Source organism: Macaca fascicularis, chromosome 14 (assembly GCF_037993035.2).
Source record: "Macaca fascicularis isolate 582-1 chromosome 14, T2T-MFA8v1.1".
Classification (NCBI taxonomy): domain Eukaryota; kingdom Metazoa; phylum Chordata; class Mammalia; order Primates; family Cercopithecidae; genus Macaca; species Macaca fascicularis.
Genome location: NC_088388.1, coordinates 72,378,388 through 72,402,575, shown reverse-complemented (window position 1 = coordinate 72,402,575; position 24,188 = coordinate 72,378,388). Strand labels below are relative to the sequence as shown.

The 24,188-nt window shown below is 41.2% G+C and overlaps 1 protein-coding gene across 10 annotated transcripts in view; it reads left to right on the top strand.

The window, feature by feature from the left end:
• FAM168A (family with sequence similarity 168 member A) overlaps nt 1-24,188 on the top strand; it is a 198,485-nt gene that overhangs the window by 28,901 nt on the left and 145,396 nt on the right. For 2 of the 10 annotated variants that reach the window (XM_074014686.1, XM_065528703.2), the window contains exon 2: nt 11,842-11,917. The exons of the other annotated variants lie outside the window; for them this stretch is intronic. The gene's annotated coding sequence lies outside the window, so the exon portion shown is untranslated. The remainder of the gene's footprint in view (nt 1-11,841; nt 11,918-24,188) is intronic. 10 annotated transcript variants of the gene reach the window in all.

Sequence of the window (24,188 nt, the reverse complement as noted above, 5' to 3'; positions counted from 1 at the left end):
ATTATGTTTGAGAGTTACAACAGTCCTAATATAGTGGCATTAAATATAGTTGAGCCAGCATATGGTAACTGTCTATAACAGAGCCTTCATATAAGACAGGGATTACACTTAAGCATTTTGTAACACTGAAGAAACAATTTTTCTGATGTCTAGGTGAACTTAATTGTATTGGATTCTTTTTTGATTGCCTTGTCAGATTTCTTTTGTATTTTATATAAATAAGATATGACAGTGGCAAATTCGTTTTTCAGCGTTTTTTGTTTTTGTTTTTGTTTTTTTTTGAGACGGGGTTTCGCTCATGCAGTGGCTGGATTTTGCTCACTGCAACCTCTGCCTCCTGGGTTCAAGCGATTCTCATCCCTCAGCCTCCTGAGTAGTTGGAATTATAGGCACCCACCATGACGCCCAGGTAATTTTTGTATTTTTAGTAGAGACAGGGTTTCACTGTGTTGGCCAGGCTGGACTCAATCTTCTTACCTCATGATCCGCCTGCCTCGGCCTCCCAAGGTGCTGGGATTACAAACGTGAGCCATCACCTCCTGGCCAAGGGTCTAGTTCTCAATAGCCTTCTTCCTGACCATTGAGAAGAAGCCATTATACTTCATTTAGCTTCTAGGTTATATCACATTCAAATACAGTCATGTCATAGCATAGCTACTTGGTTTTCCATGTGCCCTGCCCTGCATTATTTTTGTGTATGATTATAGTGCAAAATGTTTAAGAATTCCTGAGCTTCTCTTCTTATTTTAGTCTGAGATTGTTATATTCAGGTAAATTACCCCTCACCTAAGAATGTCATAATTGATTCCATTGTTCCAGATTGTAGATTTGAGTGTCAGGTAGTAATTTATATATTACTGGATCTTTTAAGAATTAGTTGTTTTAATGTAGAAGCCACATGAGATAAAAAATTGGAATTTTCAGCCTTGATTAGTTGGCTACCGTCTACTTTGTTTGATTAGTTCAGCCTTGATTAATTGGCTACAGTCTGCTTTGTTGCTTGGCACACATCAGTCCAACTCTTGTTCTCATTTTATGTCTGTGAGTTGTGCATGTGTGTATGTACTCATGGATGTTCCTCTCTCCTGTCTCAAAGGTACTGCCAATGTCTAGTAGATTTCTAGAGCCCTGAATTTTGTCTTGCTCAGTTTCCTTACAGATTTTACAAGCTTGAAAGGTGGGTAGTTAGAGTACAGGGTAGCTGCTGAAAGAGACCCAAACATTCAGTGGCTCAAACAAGATAGACATTTATCTCATAAAACAGTTCAGGGGTAAGTCTCTTATGACCACAGTGGGCAGAGGTTCTGCTCCATGAAATCATCTAGAGATTCAGGCACCTTCTATCTCGTTGTCTGGGGGTGATGCCCTCATCTGCATTCTCAGTGATAGCTTATTAACACATCTACCTTGAAATAAGTCCATGAGAAGGGAGAAGAGAGAGTGGAGGACACATAGTTGCCTTAAAAAAAAAGTGAGCTGAAGTTGTATATGTTAATTCTCCCAGCATCTCGTTCATTATCTTTAGAAACAAGACATATCTAGTTATAAATAACATTAGGAAATGTAGTTTCCAACTCGGTTGCATGTGCTCAGTTATTTTGGCAGAGGGTTACCGTAAGGGAGTGTCTGTATTGAAAGGAAGCAAGGGAAAATGGATACTATTAGCAGTCTCTTCCACAGAGTCATAGCTGGAGGGTAAAAATAATAAAACCTTTTCCTCATTCATTATATTAATTCTCACCACATTGAGAATTTCTTTGAGGTAAGTGGTATTATAACCATTTTGCTAACTGGGGAACTGATTTTGAGGTATCGGGTGACTGGTTTAAAGTCACAAGTGTAGCTCAAAACTGAACTCATTATCCTTTCCCCCCATACCTTCTCTTTGTGTTTCTTATCTCAGTGAATGACATCACCATTTTCTCACTCAAGCCGGAAATTTGGGATTTCCTTATCTTCTCATATTCCTTCAGTCACTAAGCTGTGTAGATACGATCACCTTAACATTTCTCAAATCTGTGCCTTTCTCTCCATCCCCATGGCTATTGCCTTAGCTCAGACTCTCAGCAGCTCTTGTGTGGACAGCAGCCTCCATTCTTCCATCTGCTGCCAGGGTCACCTCCAGTGAATCCATCTTCGCAGCCCAACCCTGCCAAACCACTTGCAATCGTTGGGACTTACTATATACTGTTAAACTGCCAAATCTGTACTCGTGTTGCTTCTTCTGCTCAAATGGTCCTCTTCCCTTCTCAACTTGGCAAACATGGCCTTATTTTATTTTAAAAAATCTACCACCTACATTGCTTCCACTATAAAGTTGTTGCTCTCTTTTCCAGGTAGAATTGACTGTTTTCTCCTCATTCTTCTCTTGTGTTGATGCCTGTTATAGGACCTGTAACATTTTATAATAATAATTTGTAATGTGTCTTGCTTTTTATCATTAGCACTCAATATTGTACGTGATAGAAAACAGCTACTCCATAACTGCTTGAATGAGTAGAGCATATGACAGACTGGGACTTGAATCCAAATCTTGTGTTTTTCTTATCATGATGGCTCATCCTGTGTTAAGTGTGTACATATTTCCTGAGTTGCTTCCCAACACCAAATTTGGAGGTCTCACTTTCCAGGAGCTCTTTTCATTGGCAATCAAGTGTAGCCCTAAAAAGGGGTTTTTCAACAAATGGATGCTTAATTCTCTTTCCATTTGGATGTTGGGGGTGTGCTTTTTTGGTAGGTGCTGCTAAAACCGTTGTCTGTAACTTGCAAAATAAATAAATGCTGGATGTTTGGCTTTAATTTTTATTGATTACATCAAGGGATAAAGGAGGTTTGCTTTACATTTGGAGAGAAGGCAGGCAAATTAGAAAAAAATGCATCCCCTTGAAGAGGGTTTTATTTTTAATGTTATTTACAAAGTGTATACATGAAAATAGAAAAGGAATAACTTTAATTTACAATAGACATAATTTAGGGAAAAATGCTAACATCTCAGTGTAAGTGTAAACCCAGCTTGGCTATTATAATTTCTGATCATTGAGGCTCACTTATTGTGCGTTTAAACCATCTGTTTTGGTGTTAATCCCTTAAAACTCAATTGGTAGATGTTAACATGATAAAAGGTAATAAAGCTTGAAATATGGCAGTCATTCGATCTGGTTTACTTTTCAACTAATTGCATGCAAACTTAAGTGTCTTTGGGAAAAAGGAAAGGGGGAAATTAATGCTGTAGTCAACTATTTTGATCTCAGCTTGAGCCCTGCACACCTGTCACTGGCTTGTGGAAGTTTTCCTCCATAATTAAGAGCTCCTCTCTCATGTTATTAGTTAATTGGATGCCACAAGAGCCTGGTGAAACAGTGGAATCCTCTTAATTGCAGCTTTTAAAACAAATCACCAATGTTTAATGTGGTATTGGTTTTTTTTTTTTTTGAGACGGAGTCTCGCTCTGTGGCCCAGGCTGGAGTGCAGTGGCCGGATCTCAGCTCACTGCAAGCTCCGCCTCCCGGGTTTAGCCATTCTCCTGCCTCAGCCTCCCGAGTAGCTGGGACTACAGGCGCCCGCTACCTCGCCCGGCTAGATTTTTGTATTTTTTAGTAGAGACGGGGTTTCACCGTGTTAGCCAGGATGGTCTTGATCTCCTGACCTCGTGATCCGCCCGTCTCAGCCTCCCGAAGTGCTGGGATTACAGGCTTGAGCCACCGCGCCCGGCCTAATGTGGTATTGTTTTTAAAAGCCTTCCCTGGAAAGAGTTTTGATTGCTTCAAGTCCAAATGGAATGGAGTGTTGAGAATTCTGCTGTTTATAAAGTTAGAAGTCATATAGTACTTTGAAATGTCTCTCCTTGAAGAGTTAGGGAACATAACTAATATTTACTTGATGCTTTACAATTTGACCAAGTGTTTTCCTTTTATCTTGTTTTAATTCCTATAGTAGCTCCAAGAAAGGTATTATAATGCTTCCCATTTTACAGATGAGGAAATTGAGGGTCAGAAAAGTGACTTGCTGAGGGTCACACAATTAGTAAGTGGTAGAGATAGATGCAAACCCTACCTACTGATGCAAACCCTTTATTTACCTCCTATCTCAATGAGCATAAACTGCATGTGTGGAAGTATCAGTATAGTGGGTTTTTCCTTTAACTTACAGTGTGGTCTCAATTTAGCTTACTGTGTTTGGTACTTTTCTGTTTCAACTGTCAGCCCTTACACATATAGTGGAAAGAGCAGGCTGGTAGTAGGTGAAGAAGCCAAAGTGCTGGGAAATAACAGAATATCCCATTCCATGCTTAGATCATGACTGTTATCTAGCTGAAACATCCTCTGGTAAGGTTGGCAGGGTCTTTGTGATCCTGCTGCATTGTGGACAAGTCGTTTACAGCGTACTTAAGTGCTGAGCAGTTATGACAGCTGGTTTAAATGAGCTTCTGTGGCAGTCAATTCTCTTGAGGCCTCAGTGCCCATTTTCCTCTCCACCATAGTAGTGGAAAGAGCTCTTGATAGGGAATCAGGAAACTTTGATGCTGTAGTTGCAGTTAGGTGATTTGCTAACTGAGCTATTTTCTTCAGGACTAAGTTTGGTCAGTACCACCTCTTGGAAGACTTCCCTAAAGTCTTAGGGTGGCCTTCCTTTTTTTTTTTCTGGACACTGTGACACATTGTTTTAAGTATTGTCTGTATGGCACTTACCACATTGTTCTGCAATTATATTTCTTTCAGACTAGAACTATACCTCTAGCCTCCTTTTTTTTTTTTTTTTTTTTTTGAGGCGGAGTCTCACTGTGTTGCCCAGGCTGAAGTGCAGTGGCGCAGTCTTGGCTCACTGCAAGCTCTGCCTCCTGGGTTGATGCCATTCTCCTGCCTCGGCCTCCCGAGTAGCTGGGACTACAGGCGCCCAACACCACGCCCAGCTAATTTTTTTTTTTTGTATTTTTAGTAGAGACGCGGTTTCACTGTGTTAGCCAGGATGGTCTTGATCTCTTGACCTTGTGATCTGCCTGCTTTGGCCTCCCAAAGTGCTGGGATTACAGGCGTGAGCCACTGTGCCTGGCCACCTCTAACCTTCTTTTTACTACCAGCCCATCTGTACTTGAGAATCACTGCCCCAAACTGTATATTCTGTGAGAGCACAGTCACAGGGTTCCTTGTTGTGGACATTTGTAGTTTGCTTCTGTAGTTTCCTTCTTATCTCAGCAATGGCCTCATATGTTCGTTTTAGGAACCACACCTTCCCCCCTGTTTTGCTTCATATAGTTTGGGTAGGAATTTCTTAGCTCTAGTGTTACATGAACCAGGCTCAACGTAACCAAGGCATCACATTACTCTGGCCATAGTGATTGGTTTAGGGGTAAATATGTTTTAAGCAGGACTTTTGTAAGCCTCTATAGAAGACCTTCTGCAAGTCCTGCTATACTACAGAGGTGTGTGGCTGGAGCTGCTATAGCCATTTTGCCACATTAGGAGGAGAGAGTCTGGCTTATGATAGAATCAACATTGAGGAAGTGAAGCTAAACAGGTGGAGGCAGTGACTTTGAGCTCTGAAATGAGCCTCCCCCATAGTCTACCTTAATCTTGGGCTTCAGTTAATTAGGTCAGTAATTAGGCTTTTTGCTTAAACCAGTTTGTTTTCTGTCATTTACAACCAAGAGTCTTAACTAATCTATTTCTCTTTTGCACTTAAGCATAGTTCATAGCCTAGAATTTGTTAATTGGGTAAATGATTGAACTCTATGACTTTGTCTTTCTTAGTCTCAGTTTCTTTTTGTAAAATGGGAATTTCTGCCTGCCTGGCTCCAAGGGTTGTTGTGAGTTAATAGAAGGAAAAGCTTTCGGGTCTCTCCTTCTGCACTTAGTCTATACCAAACAATTGACCATTTAATTATATAATTACATATAACTATTGTATAATGGTTTTTTTTGTTTCAACTTGATTGTGTACCCCCTTAGAGTGGATGGCATCTTACATACTTATCGTTTTCCTCCTACTGCTCAGCACAATGTTGGGAAAATAGTGGGCACTCATGAGTATTTATTAGTGATGACAATAGCAGCTACAGTTTATTGCATACGTTTATTGGGCCAGATAGTGTGTAGGCATTCTACATAAATTATCTCTAAACCTCAGCAAATAACAGTATTAGATAGCTATTAGATAAGCAGTATTGTCCTCAGAGAATAGTTGCATAGCTAACAAACGGGAGAGCTGAAATTGTTGGTTGAATTACGATGGAAAATAAATGTGATGGAGCCTTCCAAAGCATATACCAGGAATGTCTGAGGTGTCTGCCTTAGGTGAATGATAGAGGTGAACATCAAGTAAATACCTGATGGGGATGAAATCCTGGCCTGGTTTGGAATTGCTTGAAAAGCTATTTTTCAAGTCTTTTCTTGGCATAGTTTAATTGACTTCACTAATCCATTGCATCACTATTAAATAATAATAAAAGATATAGAGAGTAGTAGCATTAGAAATACTGGTCACAAGGATACTGTATATTATGGTGATGTCCTTTTGAATATTACAGTGAATGTCCCCTCCCTGGGGCCTGTGTGAATTGATGCCTACTAAATATGCTCAGCTGGTACTCAGGGAACATTTTGCTCGGGTTCAGGCAGAACTACTGTGTTAGTAGGTAACCTTTTATTCCTTTTTTTTTTTTTTTTTTTTTAAACGGAGTCTTGCTCTGTCGCCCAGGCTGGAGCGCTGGAGTGCAGTGGCACGATCTTGGCTCACTGCAAGCTCCGCCTCCCGGGTTCACGCCATTCTCCTGCCTCAGCCTCCCGAGTAGCTGGGACCACAGGCGCCCGCCACTGCACCTGGCTAATTTTTTGTATTTTTTCGTAGAGATGGGGTTTCACTGTGTTAGCCAGGATGGTCTCGATCTCCTGACCTCATGATCCGCCCGCCTCAGCCTCCCAGAGTGCTGGGATTACAGGCGTGAGCTCCCGCGCCTGGCCTATTCTTTGTTTTTTTGAGACAGAGTCTTGCTCTGTTGCCCAGGCTGAAATGCAGTGGTACGATCTCGGCTCACTGCAGACTCCACCTCCTGGGTTCAAGCAATCCTCCTGCCTCAGCATCCCAAGTAGCTGGGATTACAGGCGCCCACCATCATGCCCGGCTAATTTTTGTATTTTCAGTAGAGACAGGGTTTCACCATGTTGGCCAGGTTGATCTTGATCTCCTCACCTCAGGTGATCTGCCTGCCTTGGCCTCCCAAAGTGCTGGGATTACACGCGTGAGCCATCGTGCCAGGCCAACCTTCTATTCTTTATTGAGTGTTAAACTCAGACTCTAGATTAGGCAAGAAATCAAATGAAAAAGTCTAACTGGCATTATATGCTGCATTCTGTGATGGAAAACACTTTCTTTTTGAAGCAAGACATCCGATTGTAGACCGAGGTCTGAGTCAGATGATACTGTTTACAAGGACCTGGTGATGATTTGCATATGTTATATAATCCCCAAAAGAACCTTTCAGCATAAGTGTTACCATCCCCACTTGTGATGAGGGTCAGAGAGATGAAGAGAGGTCATACAGCTGTAAATATTCCCCTGTAGGCCAGGCGCGGTGGCTCACACCTGTAATTCCAGCACTTTGGAAGGCCGCGGCAGGCAGATCATGAGGTCAGGAGTTTAAGACCAGCCTGACCAGCATGGTGAAACCCTATCTCTACTAAAAATACAAAAATTAGCTGGGCGTGGTGGCATGTGCCTGTAATCCCAGCTACTCAGGAGGCTGAGGCAGGAGAATCGCTTGAATCTGGGAGGTGGAGGTTGCAGTGAGCTGAGATCACACCATTGCACTCCAGCCTGAGCAACAGAGTGGGACTCAGTCTTTAAAAAAAAAAAAAAAATTCTTCTGTAATGTTTTAAACCACAGTCCTAAGATTGCAGCATTGAACTTCAAGATCAAGAATCATATGGGATAAGAGGGTATTAAAATTATCTAAAAATTTATTTTTATTGTCCAAAGTGACTAGTGTCAGTTTTACCCCTTAGTTGATACAGATTTAAAAGTAAAAGTTATTTCAGTAAAGGAAGGGAGGTCTCATAAAGATCTTGGTTTGTGAATTAAAAAACAAACAACAAAAAAAGTGAATGGCTCTGCTTGTATGATCAAATGCTTAAAAAAAGCGGGAATGGCTGTGCCATTTCTAGTTCTCTATGGAATAATTTTAACATATTTATTAGGGATAGAGTAGCACTTGCCATGTTTGAGTGGTCTTTATTTATTCCACAAGGGATTGAGAGTAGTTTACAAAAGTAATCTAGTAAAATAACCTAAAAAAGAAAAATGCTGAGTACTATTGAAAATAGAATAACATATATATATATGTATGTATGTATGTATGTCTCCCCAGTTGCTGTAGGTGAGCTACAAATTTACCCCTGAATTTCCTGGAAGCCTAGGAGAAAAGGATAACTTTTTTTTGTTTGTTTTTTGAGATGGAGTTTCGCTTTTGTTGCCCAAGCTGGAGTGCAATGGTACGCGATCTTGGCTCACTGCAACCTCCGCCTCCCAGGTTAAAGCGATTCTCCTGCCTCAGCCTCCCGAGTAGCTGGGATTACAGGCATGTGCCACCACGCCTGGCTAATTTTTTGTATTTTTAGTAGAAACGGGATTTCTCCATGTTGGTCAGTCTGATCTTGAACTCCCAACCTCAGGTGATCCACCCACCTCTACCTCCCAAAGTGCTGGGATTACAGGCATGAGCCACCGCGCCCAGGCCTTTTTTTTTTTTTTTTTTTTTTTTTTTTTTTTTGAGACAGAGTCTTGCTCTGTCGCCCAGGCTGGAGTGTAGTGGCACAATCCCGGCTCACTGCAATCTCTGCCTCCCAGGTTCAAGCAATTCTCCCAGCCTCAACCTCCTGATTAGCTGGGACTACAGGTGTACACCACGCCTGGCTAATTTTTGTATTTTTAGTCGGGACAGTTTCACCATGTTGGCCAGGCTGGTCTTGAACTCCTGGTCTCAGGCTATCTGCCCGCCTTGGCCTCCCAAAGTGCTGAGATTACAAGCATGAGCAGTGATGCCTGGCTGCATGTTTAGTTTTATAAGAAACTGCCAAATTATTTTCCAGAGTGTGTGTACCATTTTACCTTCCTACCAGAAATATATGAGAAGTCCAGTTTCTTTGCATCCTTGTTAGCATTTAGTATTATCACTCTTTAAATTTAGCTGTTTTAATAGGTATGTAGTACTTCTTTCAGTTTTTCTCTGAGTGAGTACATTTGTTTTTAGCACATGGCAGGTTGATAGCCTTAGTCAGGCTTAGCTTTCAGATTTGCCATATTTGTACCCACTGCATTTAAGTTTTTATTTCTTAATGTACTTTAAATTCTGAAGGCTTACAAAGCTATTGAAAACTTTTCCCAGTATTTTTTTTTCTTAGTTTCTTCATGTCTCCTGATCCCAGCAACAGGTATCTTCACACACCTTAGCAAAAGTACCTTCATTGGAGACCGGGCATGGTTGCTCATGCCTATAATCCCAGCACTTTGGGAGGCTGAGGTAGGAAGAATGCTTGAAGCCATAAGTTCAAGACCACTTGGGCAACATACTGAGACCACTTCTCTTTTAAAAAAAAAAAAAAAGTTGGGCATGGTCATGGTGGCACATGTCTATAGTCTCAGCTCCTCGGGAGGCTGAGCTGGGAGGATTGCTTGAGTCTGGAGGGTCGAGGCTGCAGTTAGCCATGTTCATGCCACTGCACTCCAGCCTGGGAGACAGTGAGACCCTGTCTCAGAAAACAACAACAAGAAAAAAACCTTCATTGGCCTTTCCTTAAATGAGACTAATTCTGTGGATATAACTGCTTGGATGTATTTAATGCTGCAGTAGTGGTACTAAGGATTTTGTTTACATTGTTCTCATTAGTGACAACTCCTCAGTGCTGTTGTGTTTTTTTCTTGCTGAGAATCAAGAAATGCTTTGCCATCTGTTATGGTTACAGTTTGGGCAATGGAAAGAAGAAAAGATAACAAAACAATTTTTGGGAAGTTTGTGTGAATGGAGGATTCTCATTATTGATTGATTGATTGAGGTGAAATTTATATATCGTTGTTGAAATTAACCACTGTTGGCCGGGCGCGGTGGCTCAAGCCTGTAATCCCAGCACTTTGGGAGGCCGAGACGGGCGGATCACGAGGTCAGGAGATCGAGACCATCCTGGCTAACACGGTGAAACTCCGTCTCTACTAAAAAATACAAAAAACTAGCCGGGCGAAGTGGCGGGCGCCTGTGGTCCCAGCTACTCGGGAGGCTGAGGCAGGAGAATGGCGTGAACCCGGGAGGCGGAGCTTGCAGTGAGCTGAGATCTGGCCACCGCACTCCAGCCTGGGCAACAGAGCCAGACTCAGTCTCAAGAAAAAAAAAAAAAAAAAAAAAAAAAAAGAAATTAACCACTGTAAAGTGAACAATTTAGTGGCATTTAATACACTCCCAGTGTTGTGCAACAACCATCTCTGTCTAGTTCCAAAACATTCATCCCCCTAAAAGGAAGTTCTGTATCCATTAAACAGTCATTCCCATTCCTATTCCCTCCTAGCCCCTGGCGACAACCAATCTGCTTTTCGTCTCTATGGATTTACCTATTCTAAATATTTTACATAAATGAAATCATATAGTGTGTGGCCTTTTGCGTCTGGCTTCTTTCACTCAGAATAATGTTTTTGATGTTCATGTTGTAGCATGTATCAGTACTTCATTACTGTTTTTTTTTTGAGACGGAGTTTCACTCTTGTCGCTCAGGCTGGAGTGCAATGGTATGATCTCGGCTCACTGCAACTTCCAGCTCCTGGGTTCAAGCGATTCTGCTGCCTCAGCCTCCCTGGTAACTTGGATTACAGGTGACTGCCACCATGCCCGGCTAATTTTTGTATTTTTAGTAGAGACGGGGTTTCATCATGTTGGCCAGGTTGATCTTGAACTCCTGACCTCAGGTGATCCACCTGCCTTGGCCTCCCAAAGTGCTGGGATTACAGGCATAAGCACTGCGCCTGGCCAGTACTTCATTACTTTTTAAAGCTTTTTATGGCTGAGTAATATTACATTGTATGGATATGCTACAGTTTGTCCACTGATGGACATTTGAGTTGTTTCTACCTTTTGCTATTGTGAAGAGTGCTGCTATGAACATGTGGGTAGATGTATTTGTTTTAGTACCTGTTTTAGTTCAGTGTATACCTAGGAATGGAATTGCTGGGTCGTATGGTAATTCTATGTTTAACTTGCTGAGGAGCTGCCAGACCTTTCCATAATGGCTGCACCATTTTAACGTTCCCACCAACAATATTTGAGGGTTCAGATTTTTTAACATTATTGCTCATACTTGTTATTTCCTTCTTCATTTTTAAAAAATAAATAGCTGTTATAATGAGTATGGCATATCATATGGTTTTGATTTGTATTTCCCTAATGATTAATAAATGACGTTAAGCATCTTTTCATGTACTTGTTGGCCATTTGTATATCTGTGGAAAAATACCTATTCATGTCCTTTGCCCATTAAAAAAACTTTTTTTTTTTTTTTTGCCTATTTGTTGTTGAATTATAAAAGTTTCTTTTACAGTTTGGATTCCAGACCTTTATCAAATATATGATTTCCAAATATTTTTTCTTATTCAGTAGGTTTTCTTTCCACTTTTTTTTTTTTTTTTCTTTTTTAGAGACAGGGTTTTGCTCTGTTGCCCAGGTTGGAGTACAGTGGCATGATCATAGATCACTGCAGCCTTTAACTCCTGGGCTCAAGTGATCCTCCAGCCTCAGACTCCTAAGTAGCTAGGACTACAGATGTGCACCACCATGCTTGGGTAATTTTTCTTTTTTACATTTTTTGTAGAGGCAGTGTCTTGCTGTTTGCCCAAGCTGATGCTGAATTCCCACCTTGGCCCTTCTGAAGTGCTGGGATTGCAGGTGTAAGCTATCACATCTGGCCTCTTCACTTTTTTGATAATATCCTTTGATGCACAAAAGTTTTAAATTTTGATGAAGTCCAGTTTATTTTTTCTTTGGTTGCTTAGTTTGTTGTCATAGCTCAGAATCCATTGCCAAATCCAAGGTCATGAAGATTTATCATGGTTGTATCCCTTAAATTTAGGTCTTTAATTTTGAATTAAGTTTTATATGTGGTTTGACGTAGGGGTCCAGCTTCATTCTTCTGCTTGTAGATATTCAGTTGTCCCAGCACCATTTGTTGAAGAGACTTTTCTTTTCTCATTGATTAGTGATTAGTCTTGGCATGTTGGTTGAAAATTTATTGGCCAGAGATATATGGATTTATTTCTAGACTTGTGATTCTGTTCCATTGGTCTATATACCTGTCCTTATGCGAGTATCATGCTGTACTGATTACCATAGTTTTGTAGTGAATTTTGAAATTGTTAAGTATGAGTCTTCCAACTTCGTTGATCTTTTTCAAGATTATTTTTGCTATTTGTATCCTCTTGCAATTCCATATGAATTTGAGGACTGGCTCTTCCAGTTCTACAAAAAAAGGTTTTTGGACTTTTGATAAAATCTATAGATTGCTTTGGAAGTGGCATCTTAACAATATTACATTTTCCAATTAATGAATACAGGATTTTTAAATTAATAACTTAATTTTGGCCAGGCATAGTGGCTCATGCCTGTAATCCCAGCACTTTGGGAGGCCGAGGCAGGAGGATCGCTTGAGCTCAGGAGTTCAAGACCAGTCTAGTTAACATAGTAAGATCCCATCTCTGCTGAAAATAAAACAAAAATTTTGCCGGGGCACTATCATCTTAAACAGTAACTCCCATTTCTTCCCTACCCCAGCTCCTGGCAACCACCATTCAACTATGTGTCCAAGAATTGCATTATTCTATGTATCTCATATGAGTAGAATAATAGTGTTTGTCCTTTATTACTGGTTTAATTCACTTAGCATAATGTCTTCAGGGTTCATCATGTTTTAGTATATGTCAGAATTTCCTTCTTTTTTAAGTTTGAATAATACTCCATTGTATGTATATGCCACAGTTTTTTGATCCATTCATCCATCAACAGACACTTAAGTTGCTTTCACCTTTTGGTGGTTGTGAATTTCCCATTGCTTTTTTTCCTCTTTTTTTTTGGGACAGGGTCTTGCTCTGTTGCCCAGGCTGGAGTGCAGTGGTGTGATCTTGGCTCACTGCAACCTCTGCCTCCTGAGTTCAGGCGATTCTTGTGCCTCAGCCACCCAAGTAGCTAGGATTACAGGTGTGTGCCACCCTACCTGGCTAATTTTTGTATTTTTTTTTTGTAGTAGAGGCAGGGTTTTGCCATGTTGGCCAGGCTGTCCTCGAACTCCTAGCCTTATGTGATCCGCCTGCCCTGGCCTTCCAAAATGCTGGGATTACCAACATGAGCCACTGCAACTGGCCCCCAATTTTTTTTTTTATTGCAGTAAAATACATGCAAAATTTATCATCTCGATTTTTTGAAAGTGTATAGTTTAGTGACCAGGCACGGTGGCTCGTGCCTGTAATCCCAGCACTTTGGAAGGCCAAGGTGGGTGGATCACGAGGTCAGGAGTTCAAGACCAGCCTGGCCAAGATGGTGAAACCCTATCTCTACTAAAAATACAAAAATTAGCCGGCCATGGTGTTGGGCGCTTGTAATCCCAGCTACTCGGAAGGCTGAATTGCTTGAACCTGCGAGGCGGAGGTTGCAGTGAGCCGAGATCACGCCAGCCTGGGCAACAGAGCGAGACTCCGTCTCAAAAAAAAAAAAAAAAGAAAGAAAGTGTATAGTTTAGTGTATTAAATACATTCGTAATGTTGTGTGACCATCACTGTCAACTATCTCTAAAACTCTTTATCTTACAGATCTGAAATTTGTCTACCCATTAAACAGGAACTCCCTATTGCCCCATTCTTCCTACCCCCGCCCCTGACAATCACCATTCAGTCTTCTGTCTCTATGATTTTGATGATTCTGAGTGCCTTATATAAGTAGAATCATATAGGATTTGTCTTTTTATTTTATTTAATTATTTAAATTATTATTATTTTTAATTTGCTAGTGGTGGGGTGGAGGGAATGGGTTCTCACTGTTTTTTTTTTTTTAAAGCCAGAGTTCTCACTTTGTCATCCAGGAGGGACTGCAGTGGCACGATGATAGCTTCTTGCAACCTTGAACTCTTAGACACAAGCCATCCTCTTGCCTCAGCCTCCCAACCAGCTAGGACTACAGGTGTGTATCACCACACTTGGCTAATTAAAAAAATTTGTTTTTAGTAGAAACAGGGTTTCACTATGTTGTGCAGGCTGGTCTTGAACTCCTGGCCCCAAGTGATCCTCCTGCCTCTGCTTCCCAAAGTGCTGGGATTACAATGTGAGCCACTATACCCAGCCCCATTGCTTTTTTTGTTGTTGTTTTTTCTTTAACATGACAGTGGGTTGAAGCTTACCAGACCCATTGCTTTTTAATATAATAGCAAGCCTTCCTTTCTCTTTTTCTTTTTTTTTCCCACAAATATTTATAGAGCAGCTTCTTTATGTCCACTATTTTTAGTATTAGAAGCCTGGCAGTGAACAAGACTAACAAGGTCCTTGGAGGTTACATTCTGGTGATGAGAATGGTTCCCTCTTTGGAAGCCTTGCCAGGGACTAGTTCCCTGGTTTGCTGAGTTTATGATTAGGCCAGGTATCAACTGTGTGTCATCACTTTGGATGTTGCAGACCTTAGCTCCATTTTTTTTTTTTTTTTTGAGATGGGGTCTTGCTCTGTCGCCCAGGCTAGAGTGCAGTGGTGTGATCTTGGCTCATTGCAACCTCTGCCTCCCAGATTCAAGCAATTCTCTTGCCTCAACCATCCAAGTAGCTGGGATTACAGGTGCCCACCACCACGCCCAGTTAATTTGTTTTGTATTTTTAGTAGAGCTGGGGTTTTGACATGTTGGCCAGGCTGGTCTCGAACTCCTGACCTCAAGAGATCCACCTGCCTCGGCCTCCCAAAGTGCTGGGACCTTAGCCCCATTTTTCCTTTGTGCCTTACTTTGTCACTTTCTCTCACATGCCTTTCATGAGCCCCCAGGCTGGACTGGGTGTTCCTCTTCTGCTTTAACTACCCATCACTTATCTTTAGTATAATGCTGCCTAACTCTCTCTTCTACTGGAATGGTACCCTTGTTGACTGACTCATGTATAGCTGCTTGGCTTAATCATAGACCAGATATTCAGGTCCTCTGAGACAGGCCCCTGATGACTTTTGCAACTACATCTTTCACCATAGCCTGCCTTGCACTTTGGACTCTAGTAACACTGAAATAAATGTCATTTCCCAAGGCATGCTAAGCTGTTTCTATTCTCTAGTCTCTCCCTTTTTCCTAGAATGCCCTTTTCCTCTAGGCTAATGTCTTTCCCCTTTAAATTAGTCATCTTCAACAAAGGCTACCTTGCCCTTCTCTTGACTTTGCCACATTCCTGCTGCTGCCTTCCTTCCATGGCCTTTGTCACACTATATGGTAATTGACAGGTTCCATGATCTTAAGGAACTTATGGATTTTAGCAGTGGGTCTTAGCTTGCCATCTTCTTCACCCATCAAGTTTCATTTCTCTCTTTACTCATTGAACTTGGCTTTGCTGATGACAGACATTCTGAAATGAAAGCGACCTCCTGGGAATCTGATGGGATTTTCTCTTTATTGCTCTCTCATTGTATTTCACCCTTGCATTTGTGTCAGTTCTCAGTAGGATTAACATAATCTTTTTGTGTAAAAATAATATGCCTCTAATATATTTCTCACCTAGCAGAGATTCTAATGATCTTAATTAATCCTGATGGCATTTTATATATTTACTTTTTGTCCTAAAGTCTCCTTCACCTTGTTTTTTGGAAAAATGCCTGTTATGGAAAAACTAGAAAACTTGGCAAATGGCCGGGCGCGGTGGCTCAAGCCTGTAATCCCAGCACTTTGGGAGGCCGAGATGGGCGGATCACAAGGTCAGGAGGTTGAGACCATCCTGGCTAAGAAGGTGAAACCCCGTCTCTACTAAAAAATAGAAAAAACTAGCCGGGCGAGGTGGCGGGCGCCTGTAGTCCCAGCTACTCGGGAGGCTGAGGCAGGAGAATAGCATGAACCCGGGAGGCGGAGCTTGCAGTGAGCTGAGATCCGGCCACTGTACTCCAGCCTGGGCGACAGAGCGAGACTCCGTCTCAAAAAAAAAAAAAAAAAACAAAACCTTGGCAAATAATATCGCTCTATATTCTGCCAAGCAGAGATTACTTTTAAAACTCACCATTTAGGGTTTTTTGAAAAGTTATTTTCTAATTATTTTATATAATTAAGATCATACTATAGGTAGTCTTTTGGAGTACTTTTTAATTTAACATTATATCATAAGCATTTTCCTTTTATTTTTGAGACAGAGTCTGGGTCTGTCACCTAGGCTGGAGTGCAGTGGCACGATCACAGCTCACTGCAGCCTCAAACTCCTGGGCTCAAGTGATCTTCTACCTTAGCCTCCCAAGTAGCTGGTACTATAGGCGCGCACCCCACACCCACCTTATTAAAAATTTTTATTTTTGTAGAGATGGGGTCTCCCTGTGTTGCCCGGGCTGGTCTCGAACTCCTGGCTCAAGCGATCCTCCCACCTTGGCCTCCCAAAGTGCTGGGATTACAGGTGTGAGCCACTGTGCCTGGCCTCAGTCTTTATTTTTTTTATAGTTTTCCTAGGATAAATAGGAATAGGGTAACTGGAGTGAAGGTGTATTTATTTTTATTTTTATTTATTTTTTATTTTTATTTATTTATTTATTTTTGAGACGGAGTCTTGCTCTGTCGCCCAGGCTGGAGTGCAGTGGCCGGATCACAGCTCACTGCAAGCTCCGCCTTCCAGGTTCACGCCATTCTCCTGCCTCAGCCTCCCGAGTAGCTGGAATTACTATTTTTATTTTTTTGAGATAGCGTCTGGCTCTTTCACACAGGCTAGACTGCCGTGGCTGGAGTGCAGTGGCACAATCTCAGCTCACTGCAACCTCCGCCTCCTGGGCTCAAACTCCCACCTCAGTCTCTTGAATAGCTGGGACTACAGGTGCATGCCACCACACCTGGCTAATTTTTTTAATTTTTTGTAGAGGCGGGGTTTCACCATGTTGCCCAGGCTGGTCTTGAACTCCTGGGCTCAATCCATTTGCCTGCCTTGGCCTCCCAAAGTGCTAGGATTACATACATGAGCTACTGCGCCCATCCAGGTGTAATTTTTTTAAGGCTCTTGATATACACTGTTATTATCCTAGTTCATTGCAGGGACTAAGTATTTGTTAAATGAAAGAATGACTACCCCCCAGAAAGACTGTGAGTAGTCATGCTCTTTACAGGAGTAGATGAGTGGCTCTAACTCCCCATACTGCCTTTCATATTTGACCCTCTCATTGTCTTCCATCCTCATTTGTTTATAGTGAGGGCTTTATGCTCTTATTAGTCATACTTAATTGCTTTCTCTGTGCTCAGGCCAGATGAAATCAGGTCTTTATTCCTTTTTTCCCAAAGAGGAGATACTGAACTTCTCATTTGGTCATGTTCCTTTTTCACCCTTCCATCATTTATTGGTAACATCTTCTGACTTTGAAACCGTAGAGACTTAAAAAACTTGACCGATCTCGTAGGTAATATTTAAAATATGGAGAGAGATTAAGGTCTCGTTGAAAAAAAATCTAGAGTTAGTTTCTGAGAGACCAAAGGGATTCTACTCTACCTGGGTGACCTTAACCTTTGATCTCTCTGGGCCTCTGTTTACTATCTGTAAAAAGGGCCATAATAATAACTCCCTTTCTTATCATATGGGCTTGATAGGATTAATTAATTTATAAAACAATATTGAATGGCTACTTTGCAAAATTGTATGATAAATTCAGTTCATTCCTTCAGTCATTCATCCATTATTTATTTATTTATTTGTTTATTTTTTTGAGACGGGATCTCACTCTGTCACCCAGGCTGGAAGACAGTGGCGCTATCTTGGCTCACTGCAACCTCTGCCTCCTGGGTTGTGGTGATTCTCCTGCTTCGGTCTCCCGACTAGCTGGGATTATAGTTGTGTGCCACGACACCAGGCTAATTTTTGTATTTTTAGTAGAGATGGGGTTTCACCATGTTGGCCAGGCTGATCTTGAACTTCTGACCTCAAGTGATCCACCAACCTTGGCCTCCCAAAGTGTTGGGATAACAGGCATGAGCCACCATGCCTGGCCTCATCCGTTATTTATTCAACTGGTTAACAGATGTTAATTGAGTACCTCTTTCGTGCTGGGTTTTATGCTAAGTACTAGATAGGAAGGTAAACAACTAATAAAGAAATTGCAGTTCACTATGAAACATACTATGATATTGGTATGTAATAGCAACAACTGCAACTGATACTTAATGCTTGCTTACTGTGTGCCAGGCACTGTTATGAAGCCTTTACCTAAATTAATTCATTTAATTCTTAAACTTTTAAAGAAGGTGCATAATTACTGTAAAGTACAAATTATAGTGGAATACAAAGGAGAGTGTTAAATGTTACCATGTATTGAATGAATGCCCATATGAGCCAGACATTGTATAGATATTTTATATACATTTTCTTTCATCTTTACCACAGCTCTTCAAGGTTAGGCATTATCATTTACACATGAGGAAATAGAGTCTAAGGAAGATTAAGAAATGTGCCCAAGTTCACAGTTTGTAAGAGAGGTAGAGTTGGAATTGAACCCAGTTTTAGTCCAATTCAGAATCCTTGGTTCTTAGGATTTTGTTTATACAAGGCAGAAGAGTAGGTAAAACTCTGTAGGCTAAGGCTCTGTGAGGTCAAAGATAAGAAAGTCCATTGCTTTTGAGGAGGAGAGGAGGCAAAACTGAAATATATTTTCTTAAAAATGTGATATCGTTCCTTCCTCTTCCCCATATATTCCTTTCTCTCCAGGACAGACTAAGAAATCCTTTTGTACCAGCATGGGTATTTAAGTACTTCCTAAGTACTGCACTGTAGCTGCTGCTGCTGATAGCACATGGCAGTTCTGAATGCTTTAGCCAAGTGCATAATAACTGGAAATTCATTCAGGGCAGCTGCAACATGCAACCAGATGGGATTTAAAATTGGCATGTTCATATTTTTTAAAAAAGCTAATTAAAAAATGTCAGTTTGCAACCTGATGTTGCCATGTTAGAATTTTCTAATCTTTTTCTCCAATTGAATAGGAAATGTTTCATTAAACTCCTGTTAAATTGTTTACACTTGTGGCACACTGCACAGATGTGATCGTCTGGCTGAAATGTTTTTCCAAAATTATGTGCAGTGGGAAAGAGAAGAATGAGCAGTTTTAGTTCGAAATCTGGAATGGCTATTGAATAAAGGAGTGCAGTTAAATTTTTAGTTTATAGAATTAACTGTTGTTTTTGTAATTGTGCTATATAACTGAATCATGGTGCTCCAGCTTTGAGAGGCATAGACTAATGGAGAGAGACCCATTTAAGATAGGGTATGTTTAAAACTATTTGTATCAGATAGTTCCTGTCTCATTACTTTTTGCAATAACTTCCTGACTGGTCTCCCTACCTGCTGTCTCACCACCACCAAATCTGTCCTCCCTCCTGCTTCTCCCTGAGCTTTGTTGAATACAGATTGCACTCTTCTGTGCTTTAAAATCTTCCAGGGTTTTTTTCGTAACTTGGAGGATAAAATTCAAACCCCTTAACTTAGCTTGCAGGCTCTTTCATGGTTTGGCCTCTGCTTGCCTCATTAGCTTCAAATTCTCCATTTTTTTTTTTTTTTTTTTTTTGAGATGGAGTCTTACTCTGTTGCCCAGACTGGAGTGCAGTGGCGCAGTCTCAGCTCACTGCAAGCTCTGCCTCCCTGGGTTCACACCATTCTCCTACCTCAGCCTCCCAAGTAACTGGGACTGCAGGCGCCACCACCACGCCCAGCTAATTTTGTTTTTGTATTTTTAGTAGAGACAGGTTTCACCGTGTTAGCCAGGATGGTCTCGATTTCCTGACCTTGTGATCTGCCCACCTCAGCCTCCCAAAGTGCTGGGATTACAGGCGTGAACCATCGCGCCCAGCTAAATTCTCCTTTATTTTTCATATGTTGTTCCAGCCAAATTGAACTACTTTGCACCTGTTGTCCAGGTCATATTTCTGTATCTTCATCCATCACATTTATCTCTATTTGGTACACCCCTCCCACCCTCCTTTTTAAAAAATATTTATTTACTTATTGTTTATTTATTTATTTTTGAGACAGGATCTGACTCTGTCACCCAGGCTGGAGTACAGTGATACGATCACAGCTCACTGCATCCTCGACCCCCCTGTCTCAGGTGATCTTCCCACCTCAGCCTCCTGAGTAGCTAGGACTACAGGCACCTGCCACCACACCTGGCTAATTTTTGTATTTTTTGTAGAAACAGGGTTTTGCCGTGTTGCCCAGGCTGGTCTTGAACTCCTGGGCTCAAGCTGTCTGCCTGCCTTGGCCTCCCAAAGTGCTGGGATTACAGGCATGAGCCACCAAGCCCGGCCTTAATTACCCTTTAAAACTTAATTGAGGCTTATCTCTGAGTAGCTTCCTTTGTGGTTTCCCCACCTTCTATTCCATTTCACTACTGGGTTCTGATCCTCGTTTGTGGTCTTCATAGTTCCTAGCATTTCTTTCTATTGTAGAGCTCTTACCACTTTCTATTATTCCAATTTAAGTTTCTGTCTACCAACACTATTTATCTCTCTTTATTACAGTTCCTCAGAAAATGTGTGTCAAGTGACTATTTTTTTTTAAATATAAAGAGCATCCTGAGGATATGTTCATTCATATATATTTATTCATAGAGTATGAATGATATGATAAAAAGTATGATAAATTTCAACCAGTCTTCTTATTTTTATTTCTGCCAAGTTGTGAGGTTGTTCCAATGTTTGAAAAAAAATTCCTTTTAGAAACACCTGCAGTTTAATTACATGCCAAACCTGAAGCAAGAAATAAACCCTCTTCTTAATCAAGTCTCACAGTAAGTAGTGGAACTTTGGTTTGGGGTGAAGGACTAGACAAAGACTTTTTGATTAGCTCTACCTATTGTGATTCCTGCCTCTTTCCACAGGTTGGGATGATGGTGGGTTATTACACTGATGCTAGCCTGTAAGGGACATTGAATGTATGGAACTTAAATCATGGGTGGTATGTGATAATAAGGTAGAACAAATTCTGTGTTACCCATGTCATTGCTAAGAAACACTTACTGGAGGTTTACTAAAGGTTGGTGCTGGGATACAAAAATGACTTAGGTGTAGCTCCTGCCAGACTGCCTGCTAGACTGTTTGTGCCTCCGGGAACACACAGAATTTAGACATAGCACTGTCCTGCAGAACTTTCTGCAGTGATGGAAATGTTCCATATCCATGCTGTCCGATACAGTAGTCACCAGCTATGTGTGGATTTTGAGTGCTTGAAATATGCATAGTGAGACTGAAGAACTGAATTTTAATTTTTTTTTTTACTTTTAATTAATTTAAATATGAATTTAAACAGTTATGAATGGTTAACGGCTATGGGAAGCTCAGATCTAGAGGTGCCGATCAGTGGAGAGACAGACATGTAAATAAGCATGTACAATTAAATGTGGTAGGTACTGTGATAGAAATATGTCTATGGAGGCCGGACACAGTGGCTCATGCCTGTAATCCCAGTACTTTGGGTGGCCGAGGCATGTGGATCACCTGAGGTCAGGAGTTCGAGACCAGTGTGGCCAACATGGTGAAACCCCATCTCTACTAAAAATACAAAAATTAGCTGGGTGTGGTGGCACATGCCTGTAATCCCAGCTACTTGGTAGGCTAAGGCAGGAGAATTGCTTGAACTCGGGAGGTGGAGTTTGCAGTGAGCCGGGATCATGCCACTGTACTCCAGCCTGGGCGACAGAGCAAAACTCCATCACAAAAAAAAGAGAAAGGTCTATGGAGCCAGGTGTGGTGGTTCACTCCTATAATCCTAGCACTTTGGGAGGCCAAGGAGGGAGGACCACTTGAGGCCAGGAGTTCAAGTCCAGCCAGGGCAACATAGGGAGACCCCACCTTTACAAAAAATAAAATTGTCTGGCCTTAGTGGTGCACGCCTGTAGTCCCAGCTACTCAGCAGGAGGATCTCTTGAGCCCAGGAAGTCAAAGCTGCAGTGGGCCATGATTGTACCACTACATTCCAGTGTAGGTAACAGAGCAAGACCCTTTCACAAAAAAAAAAAAAAAAAAAAAAATCAAGTTAAAAAAAAGAAATACATCTAGGGTTCTCTCTAGGATTAGGTCAGTTCTGGGAGTGGGGAGAGGGATTCAAGAAAGTATTATATCTTTATGAGTCTTAAAAAATGAGTAGATATAACTGGTTGTCACATATGCAGCTTAAAGAATTACGCTGTCTTGGCCGGGTGCGGTGGCTTACGCCTGTAATCCCAGCACTTTGGGAGACCAAGGCAGGCAGATCACGAGTTCAGGAGATCGAGACCATCCTGGCTAACATGGTGAAACCCCGTCTCTACTAAAAATACAAAAAATTAGCCGGGCATGGTGGTGGGCTCCTGTAGTCCCAGCTACTTGGGAGGCTGAGGCAGGAGAATGGGGTGAACCTGGGAGGCGGAGTTTACAGTGAGCCGAGATCACGTCACTGCACTCAAGCCTGGGCCACAGAGTGAGACTCTGTCTCAAAAAAAAAAAAAAAAAAAAAGAATTACAGTGTCTTGGAGCCCCTGGCTGTTTGATCTTGAGCAAGTGATTTGACTTTTCTAGGCTGAGCCTTGTCATTTTTAAAGAAAGGTCATAATAGTCCCCACTTTAGTCACAGTTGGGCGAAATAATGTGCTTGCTTATAGTAAGCACTCAGTAAATGTTAGCTATTATTATTATTATCTTACTTCCTATTTCATACTACCATGTATACCCAGCTTGCTTGCTTACTTATTTATTTATAAATTGTGATGAAAAACGTAACATAAAATTTACTGTCTTAACCATTTTTAAGTGTATAGTTTAGTTTAGTAGTATTAACTAATTTACATGGTTACATAACAGATCTCTACATTTTCTTCTTGCAAAACTGAAACTCTATACCCATTGAACAACAACTGTCCCTTCCTCCTTCCAATTTCCTGACAACCACAATTTTACTATTTGTTTCTGTGAGTTTGACTACTTTAGATACCTCATATAAGTGGAATCGTGCAATATTTGTCTTTCTGTGACTGGCTTATTTCACTGGGTATAATGTCTTTGAGGTTCATCCATGCTGTAGCATATGACAGGATTTCCTTCTCCTTTAAGGCTAAATACTATTCCTTTGTATGTATATACCACGCTTTTTCCCCCCCCCATTCATTCAGTGATGGACATTTGGTTTGCTTTCACCTCTTGGCTGTTGTGAATAATGCTGCACTGACACAGATACGCAAATATCTCTTCAAGATTCTGCTTTCAGTTCTTTTGGATGTATATCCAGAAATGGAATTGCCAGATGATATAATAATTCTATTTTTATTTTTTGAGAGATGGAGTCTCACTATGTTGCCCAGGCTGAAGTGCAGTGGTTATTCACAGGCATGATAACAGTACACTCTTATCCTTGAACTCCTGGGCTCAAACGACCCTCCTGCCTCCACATCCCAAGTAGCTGGGACTACAGGTGTGCATTAGCACACCTGGCTTATTTTTAATTTTTGGAGGAAGCTTTATACTATATTCTTTTCTTTTTCTTTTGTTACTTCCTGCAAGCAGATACACTATTTTCAATAGCAGCAGCACCATTTTACGTTCCCACCAACAGTGCCCAAGGGTTCTAGTTTCCCTATATCCTCAACACTTCTTATTTTCTATTTTGTCTTGGATTTTTTTTTTAATACCTGCCATCATAATGGATATAAGGTGATATTATGGTTTGGATTGCATTTCTCTAATGGTTAGTGATATTGAGCATCTTTTAAAATGCATGTTGGCTATTTGTATTTCTTCTTTTTTCCTCTTCCTCCTTTCTCCTCTTTCTTCTTCCTCATCCTCCTCTTCCCCCTACCCCTTTTTCTCTGCCTACTCCTCCTCCTTTTTCTTTCTTCTTCCTTTTGTTTTCTTTCTTTTTTTTTTCTTGAACTTCTGGGCTCAAGCAATCTTCCCACCTTGGCCTCCCAGTGCTAGGATTACAGGTAAGAGTCACTGTGTGCAGCCTGTTTGTATATCTT